The following is a 10,064-nucleotide window of genomic DNA, read 5'->3' on the forward strand; positions in this document are numbered from 1 at the left end:
CTAAAAACAGACGCCGTTAGTTTTTTTGTGATGTGGCTAATGGCACAGCCAAGTATTCTTCCACATCCATTGACCATTGCTTGCCACGTTGGTGTTCTTTAGCATTTGGATTAACTAACCGCGTCTGCCATCTCTCTTCCGACCATGATCCCCCATCTCTGACTCCCTCATGGCCGCCATCAAACGCTCACAGGCCAACCAGCGACGCCACCCTCATGGCCACCATAACCTAAACTTAAACTAAAACCAAAACCACCAACTCCTCTTTTTCCAATGGGGAGCTGTCTCATTCGGGCCGTCACCGGCGAAAAAATCAAAACTTTCGGAGGTCGATATGGATGTGGATTCTTCGGAGGGTTGTGTGGAAGTTCAATCGCAGAAAGGGGAAGAGGGTATAGGAAATTGCGAGGGGAAACCGATTTCTAAAGAAAAAAAAGCTTCACACTCTTCTGCCAAAAATTTTGAAACCGCCATGAGCAAAAACAGTAGTAGTAAGAGTAAAACAGAAGGAGAACACAAGCAAAATAAAAAATAAAAAGAAAAGATTCAATCGATGTTCACCACAATGACTATTTCACTTCAGGCAAGTAAAGCTGCATTCCAAACTTAGCACAAGCTGCAACCCAAAAAAAAAAGCTTTCACCTATGCAGATTCAAAAACACCACATGAACATTTCAACCCCAGACACCCAAATTAAGAAAAAAAAATTATATAAACACATAAAATTCCCCTGACACTTTTACTTTAACACACAGACGCAACCACAGATCAGAGAAACTCCATTTTTCTTCAGCCACCCAAATTAAACCTCAAAAAAATAAAATAAATTTCCCGGTAATTCCCTCTAAAAATTTCATCTTTAACCAAGTTGAAGAATTGCGTCTTCTCCTTCTTTGTGAAAAGCCACCACCTGCAACCACAATAAACCTGCAGAAAACCAAATCCAACCAGAGAATGCGCAATACCAGGATTTCCAAATCTATAATGTAGAAAACCAAATTCAAGACAAAGAAGAAGAAGTGATTTTGTGTTTCCACGTTGGAGCAGATGAGTTGGTGGAGGAAATCGACAACAATGTCTTCGGAATCGATGGGTGTGACAACGGTAGGGAGAGGGTTGGGGGAAGTGAGGTAGGAAGTGACGACGGCGCGGGCAGATTGACTACGTCTGTATCGTCTCACAAGTTAAAGAAGAAACGTGGCAGACAGAGAACACTGAAACTGTGAGAAGACGTGGCTATGCCGTTAGCCATATCACAAAAACTAACGGCGTCTGTTTTTAGGGACTAAAAATACGAATTTTCATACTAAGAGGATGAAATGTCATCAATGTTTCATGCAGAGACTAAAACCAAAAATCAGCGAAACTTGAGGGACTAAAAGTATATTTAACCCATATTTTAAAATCAAAAGGAATTACAGCACAAATTATTATAAAATTTATTTTTTTCATAATTTTATTACAAATATGCATAAATAAAATGTCTAATTTTGCTCTGGAATGTTTGCTTCAAGTAAGCAATTAATTACTCTTCCAAGCTGGGACAATTTTGCAAACAGGAATCAACAACATCAGTCACATGACCACGATCATCTGATACATAAAAGCCATTGTAAATGAGATGAAAAGGAACAATAAAAACATTAACAAAAGTTAATATGAATTTCATCAAAAAATAATTACCAATAGTAACAGTGACTGTCTTGTTGACGCCACACTTTGTAATACAATTGTAGGCACTGGCAGGCACTTTATTGCATTTTGCAATACATTTATCATAACATTCCTTGTATGGGCCTTCTGAAACAAAACATATTAAAGCGCACTGTATAGGACACGTGTTTGCTGCCTCAACACTTAGAATTTCTATAAAACCCAACATAATCATCATCACAATTGCAGCTCTGTTACTTTTCATCATGCTTTTCCCCCAAAACTACTAAAATGTCTCTACACTCTACGTTCAGATTTTGTATAACATTTTAAAGAAAATGAATATCAATTTAAAGCTGTGTTTGAAGTAACTATAACGCCTCATTATTTCTCAATAATTCAATAACTGTAAGTCTCATTAAATACGCCAATGAATGAATATCTAATACACAGTTAGGCCCATCATTGTACACTTTATTTTTTCAAGAAGACCGTTTAAAATTCTATCAATAATTACTACAAAACAAGTCTATGATAATAGATATTTTTTTTCCTATATTCATAAAAAATATTATAAAATAGCTTATGTTATAAAAAAAATATTATAAGACTAATATTTCACTATTAAATGAGACAAGAAAGTTATATTTTTTTAATTTAAAATAAAAAAATATATGAAAAATAAGAACATAAATAAAGAGTTTGCTTATACTTTAAAAAAAAATGTGAGAGTGAAAGAGGGTAAATTGGTGAGTAACTCAAAAGACAATAAAAAAACCTTAATAAATATTTTTTGTTTTATTATTCATCAACATTAAGCCTATGTTCGTTTGCGTGGATGGTCCTGTTCACATAGATATGTAAAGATGGATTTGTCATTTACGTCGTGTTCTCTTCCGCTGATTTGTGATGATTTGCGATGAAAGTAATCAACCGATTTACGAAATATTACTGTTGAAGCCATCCCGCAAATATGAGAGGATTTGTGCGGATTGTGAGTGCAAAGACATATCTATCCCTGTACGAAAAATGGACTTCTAACAGCAACATAAAAATGGACTTGCAGGTTGAAGGGCTGCGATTTCCAACATGAGCAACACAGTTCGACGAGGAAGAATGGTGTTCATGATGATGATGGAGTCCATGTAGCCAACCAAACATGCAAGGAGTGATTAAAGAAGTGAAGAAGATTTGGTTGGAAAGGCCGAGGGCGTCTGGTTGAAGAGTTTCAAACCAGTGTATCTGGATACAAAGATGGCGTATCCGGATCCAGGTGCTTGAACAACTTGCATTAAGCACGTATCCTGATCCACTTTGGACGTATCCGGTTTCATCTTCTCCACCAACGTTCGGCTATGTGGTTCGAGGTGCTGGAAGGACTCCGATTGCCGTAGTTTCCGGTTCGGTGGTGGAAGGACTTCCAGGGATGGTGTGTGCGGGTTGATTGGGTGTTGTCGGCGTCGTTTCCGGTTCGGTGGTACGTGACTGGTGTTGACTGGTGTTGGCGCAGATGATGATGGAGGTTGGTCTGTGAGTGGTGTTCGGAGTGGTGTGTGACTTGTGTTGGCGACGGTGGCGGTGGCCTGCTGAAGTGATGATGATGGTTGCGCGATGGTGGATGGTGGTCTGCGAGGAAGAAGACTCGCGACGGCAATTTCGACTGGTGCTTGCTCACGGAAGATTGGGTGGTGGCGTGAAGCTTCGTGATGGTCGGCGAGCACGCCGGCGACGGTGGCTGGCAGCGGCTTGAAGGTTGACGGTGGTGGCTTTAGGGTGGCTGACGGCTATGGGTGTTGAACGGCGGCATAGTGGTGAGAAACATGGTCGCAGATGATGGAGGCGCTGTGCGACGGCTCGCTGGTGGTGCGCGATGTGGCTGCCATGGAGGAGGCGGCGGCTAGGGTTTGGCAAGAGAATTAAGGTTTCTGTTGGGCTTTAGTATTGGCCTGGTTTAGAACTGAGGGGTGCATGTAGGGAAATCTGGGGTGCAAGAGTAAAAATTGTCTATTTGGACATTATTTTTCAAACAAATACTATATTTAAAAATAAAATTAATTTACAACATTATAAATTTTTAATATTTTAAAAATTAATTTTACTTATTATTTCAATTATTATTGATTAATTTCCTCTCTTTATTAACATTTATACATTCAAATATAACATTACAAAAATCACATTTTATATTACTTTAATACCTAGGGGCATTTTGGTAATCTATAATTTTTACCAATTAAACTAATTTTTTAAATCTGTCACATCAATCAAATCCTACACTAATTCTCACAAACTTTACTCTCAAATCCACTCTCAATTACCCACAAATCCACTCAAAAAACCAACAATAAAATTACCCTCAAATTCACTCAAATCCATTCAAATCATCTCCCCAAAATCATCTCCCACAAATCCTCCCAAAAGAACACAGCCTAAGTGATGTATCTTATAAGAGAAATTAAAATTTATTTAATTTAATTGTTATTGATTTTCATTAGACTGAATATCTATTTTGGTTCTTATATTTTTTTTTTAAAGTGGTTTTTAAGTTTTTTCGATTTTTAAAGTGGTCTTCTTTTTTATAAAATTTATTCAATTTAATTATTTCTGTTGAGGGTATCTAAATAGTTAATAATGTAGTTTCTACATCGGTAAATTCAGGAGAAAAATGATATTTTAACACTATTTTTTTATACTATTTTATCACTGTACACGTGTCAAAATGTGGTTGGACAATTTCAAATTAAAAAAACTGAGACAAGGACATATTTGGAAGAGAAAACCAAAGTTTTTCTTTTTTAATTTGAAATCGTCCAACCACATTTTGACACATGTGTAATGTCAAAATGATATAAAAAAATGGTGTTAAAATATTATTTTCCTATGACAAATTAAACCAATATGACGTAGAAAGTGGTTGTTGTGAAAGTAGGGAAATTGACTTTGCTTTCGAAGGGTGGGCCAGAAACCCTAACACCCAAATTAATTGGACCACCGTCATCCACCACTGCAACAACCGCAAGCTTGCATTCTCGTTGCCAAACCATCGTGAATCTGTGCAAAATCCACTAGGTTCGAAGCCAAAACGTATCATCGCGAGCCTCCACCGTTGTTCACCATTGAACCCAAACGCGATTTGCAAACTTCCATCTTCGTGGTGCCTTAACAAACCAACAACCACCATTATCTCCCTCAAGGTACCACTGTGAGTCCAGAAATGAGATCGAGAAACCCTTTGCTTTGCTACAATCCACGAGCTTCACTACACCTGCAAATAAAAAAAACCAGAAAGCCCTAAATCTCTCCAGCAACCAAAATATCCTACAAAAAAAAGGAAATCTAAATCCCAAAAACACAGAAATCCCCAATTGATCAACCAAAACATCCTGAAAAAAAAAAGAAAAAAGGAAATCTACAAATTCAAAACAAATTTTGACAACATGGGACAACTAAAAAAACTTAAAGTAAAAGGTATGGGTAGGGATGACAACGGGTCGGGTCAGGTAAGGATAGTGACTACTCGCAACCTGACCCGCAAAATGAAAATTTAACCCACAACCCACCCATTACCAACAGAGAGGTAGCCGCTTAAAAATAAAATTTAAATACAATTATAATATATATATATATATATAAAATAAGATTATTATTATTATTATTAATAATAACAACAACAACATAAATTAAATCACAAATATAAATTAAAACTTTAATTTTATTTAAATTTTAATTTAAAGAAAAACCGAGACCCAATTCGAAAAACCTAACCCCAAATTTTGCAAGAACAAAATTGCAAGCAAGATCAGAAATGTAGATAAAATCGAAAAACATTGCAAGACCAAAAATCCTAAATATTTCCAAACCAGAAAAGAAGATCAGAATCTCCACACTCGCTACATGGTCAGGAAAGACCTCAATTTCTCGAACCCTAACCCTAAATCGCGAGAAATAACAACCCTAAATTCCTAATTTAAAGCTCTCAATCCCGAATAAGAATCCCAATATTTTGCCACCGCTTGCAGGAAAACAACAAAGAAAACTCAATCCCAAAAACATGAGAATCAGACCCCTATGTTGCGAAAGTCGCCGCGAAACATAGAAGCCCACTCACTCTACAAGACGAACCAAAAAAGTGAAGGGAAAGGAAACCTCCCTCCTTGCACAGGGAACCAACACGAAGGGAAGGAGAATAACAACAAGGGTCATGCGCCCTCGGGAGACACCAGGAAAGACGATAACGTCGTCGAAGTCGCGCCATCGCTGCATTACCGTCTTCGACACCACGAGGCCACCTCCTTTGCGCCAGCCACAAATGATTTTCCCCAAGTTGAGTTGTTTGCACGAAAACATGTATAAAGAAAAAGCTTGAAGCTTTTGGGTTTGCTTGTGAAAAATGTAAAAGAGATGAGATTGGTGAAAGAAATTCTCAATAGAGTTTTTGAGAGAAACCAACAATTTGACAATTGAGATTTTTAATTAAGGTTTCATAATTTTTAATTGAAAATCTTTCCTTTTTTTTAAGAGTTATGAAATGAAAATTTAATTTTAAAAAATATAAATTAAATTATTATTATATTTTTTTGCGGATAACGGATACCCGATGGATCAGATAGTATAATACGCACACATGACTCGTTTAGAAACGGGTATTAAAATACCCACTACCCGTTACCCGTAAGTAATAAATATCCGCAAGTAATAACTATACGCCACGTGTTATTTGCAAATACCCTCAGGTAAGTTATTTTACCATCCCTAAATATGGGAGACTACTCCTAAAACTAAAAACCGACAATAACTCATTCATAAACATCACTGTTACACACCAAAGCATTATCTATTCACATAAAAAACAACATTTTACTTATTTTTACAAAACATCACCACATCAAAATGGAAAACAAACAAAAGCCAATGTGACAAAAACCCTCAACCCCACTAAAAGAAAAGAACATCTTGCAAAAATAAGAAACCGGAACAACCCCTAATTTTTTTTCGCAAAAATCACTTTCATTTACCATGTTTCCACGTCATATTTATTTTATTTGGCACATACATTTAAAACTGTCGTTCAATATTGACTTAGTGGACATTATTCAATTAGCAATTTAGATGCTCTCAACAAAAACAATCAAATTGAATAAATTTTATAAACAAAAAATGACCACTTTAAATGTTGAAAAAATTTGATATCCACTTTGAATTAAATTAATAAATATAAAAACCGGAATAGGTATTAAACATTTTTATTATATATTACAGAATTTGAAAAAAATTAAAAACATACTATATACTTAAAAAAATTACAAATTTAGAGGGGCCACGGCACCCCCAACCCACCCTCAAAATAATATGCACCGGTTGTTTTCTCAATTGAGTGTTTTCTTTAATTTATAAGACTTTTAAATATTATTTCTTGACATTAAACTTACTTGGATTCATACCAATGATATACGGTATGTATATTTTAAATATTTTTAAAGTAACTATATAAGAGTGGAAAACAAATTGGATCGAGAATCAATCTTATGACAAATGATTAAGGTACCAAATTTCTCGTTAATATTTTAAAATCAAAAGGAATTAGAGCACAAATTATTATAAAATTTATTTTCTTCATAATTTTATTACAAACATGTATAAATAAAAAGTCTAATTTTGCTCTGGAATGTTGTTACAAGTAAGAAATTAATTACTCTTCCAAGCTGGGACAATTTTGCAAACAGGAATCAACCACATCAGTCACATGACCACGATCATCTGATACATAAAAACCATTGCAAATGAGATGAAAAGGATGATTAATTCAATTATAAACAATAAAAACATTAACGAAAATTTGAATTTCATCAAGAAATAATTACCAATAGTAACAGTGACTGTCTTGTTGACGGCACACTTTGTAATACAATTGTAGGCACTGGCAGACACTTTATTGCATTTTGCCATACATTGATCATAACATTTCCAGAATGATGGGCCATTACCACATAGTAAACTGCACTGTATAGGACAAGTGTTTGCTGCCACAACACTTAGAATTTCTACAAAACCCAACATAATCATCACCACAATTGCAGCTCTGTTACTTTTCATCATGCTTTCCCCCAAAATTACTATAATGTCTCTATAGGTTCAGATTTTGTATAAATCTATATTCAATTTTAAGAAAATGAATATCAATTTAAAGGCACAAAAGCTGTGTTTGAAGTAACTATAACGGCTCATTATTTGTCAATAAACCAATAACTGTAATTAAATATGCAATAAATGAATTTATAAGTTAGGCCCCACTATGTTTTATCTAAATAAATATTTAAGAACTAATTTATTTGAGTTTAAAGGATATAATTATATTAAATAAATAGTACATATATCTTTTTGTTAAGATTTCTAATTAATTCATTGAAAAGATTTCTAATTAATTCATTGAAAATTATCAAATATAGTTTGATTTATTGTATTAGTTAATTTTCAGAATTAATTATAAGGATTAGCTTAATTATAGAGATTGAACAGTTTTTGTTTCCAGATATATTTTCTCTACTGCTCTACATATATGGGCACACTGTAATCATGAGAAATTATTCTTGAATGTTATTTTTCAATACTAAAATTCAATATGTATAGAAAAAGGCAACTACCTATTCCTAAACTCATTTATGAGCCGATAATTTCTCTGATTACAGTGTGTCCATATATGTAGAACAGTAGAGAAAATATATCTCTTGAAAACAAAAACTGTCCAATCTCTATAAATAAGCTAATTCCTATAACTAATCCTGAAAATTAGCTAATGCAATAAATCAAATTATATTTGGTAATTTTCTATAGAGTGAATCAATTAGAAATTATAACACTTTTGTACAACTATACACGATTTAAAATAATGCATTCTTCATTTATTTCACAATTTGGTATATTTCATTTGGTAGGTGTGAGTTTAAAATATCTCAAACTCTAAAAATTTATTTTATGTTCACAGAAGTTGTACACTTCTTTATTTTTTCAATAACATCGCTTAAAATTCTATTAATATTAATATCTTCTGAAAAATGTTTTGAAAAGTACTTGATGCAAATAACTTGTTTAGAAAGAAAAAGATGTCAATCTTTCGTATCATTCAGTTAAGTGTTATCTTCTGTTCAATTAAAAATAAAATATATGAAAAATAAGAGCATAAATAAAGAGTTTGTGTATAATTAAAAAAATATGAGAGTGAAAGAGGGGTAAATTGATGAGTAACTCAAAAGACAATAAAAAAAAGCCTTAATAAATATTTTCTGTTTTATTATTTATTAACATTAAGTGATGTATCTTATAAGAGAAATTAAAACTTATCTAATTTAATTTTTATTAATTTTCATTAGGCTGAATACCAATTTTAGTTTTTATATTCGTCACTTTGTTTAAAGTAGTTTTTAAGTTGTTAGTCATTTTCGCTGGCTGACAGTGTCTTAATAGCTAACAATGTAGTTTCCAATAAATAAATATTGAGTGGGATGTCAGATTTTTGTGTACGTGACAAATTCAATCAAGGAAAAACTGTTTTTAACAACTTTTTAACAATGCATACGTGACAGTTTGTGATTGGTCTATTTTAAATATTTTTTAAACATAAATTCAAATAGACCAATAAAATGATGACACGTGTCCCGTTATAAAAAAAATTGTCAAAAAATATTGTCAAAATATCATTGTCCTTAAACCAATATGACGTAGAAAGTGGTTGTTGTGAAAGTACAGAAATTGACTTTGTTTTCGAAGGGTAGGCTAGAAACCCTAGCACCCAAATTGGACCACCATCATCCACCATTGTAGCAATCGCGAACTTGCATTCACGTTGCCAAACCATCGCCAATTCGTGCGAAATCCATTAGGTTTGAAACCATAATGAACCACCACGAGTCTCCACGGTTGTTCACCATTAAACCCAAACGCGATTCACAAACTTCCATGTTTGTGCTGTCTTGACAAACCAACAACCACCATCATCTCCCTTAAGCCACCACCATGAGTCCAGAAGCGAGATCGAGAAACCCTTTGATATAATTCACGAGCTTCATTACACCTGCAAATAAAAAACCCAAAAATCCAGAAAGTCCTATTAAGATATGTTAAATATTCTATTAAAGGATATTAGGCAATCAAACATTATGTTAGTTATATTTTAGATATTATTATAATTTGTGCAGATTTGTGCACATGTTTTTCCTTTATAGATGAAGGATTATAGGATCCTTGTATGTATATATATGGTACTCTATTCTTTGAAATAATACATCAGAATTATTTTTAATCCTTTTAATATGGTATCAAGAGCCAAACACTGATATCCTCTACAGTTTAGGGATCAGTGCTTTTTTTCATTGAATATTTCTGATGGCTTCTTCCGATGACAATCAATCGGAGA

The sequence above is a fragment of the Vigna radiata genome, chromosome 2, assembly GCF_000741045.1.
Source record: "Vigna radiata var. radiata cultivar VC1973A chromosome 2, Vradiata_ver6, whole genome shotgun sequence".
NCBI classification, from domain to species: domain Eukaryota; kingdom Viridiplantae; phylum Streptophyta; class Magnoliopsida; order Fabales; family Fabaceae; genus Vigna; species Vigna radiata.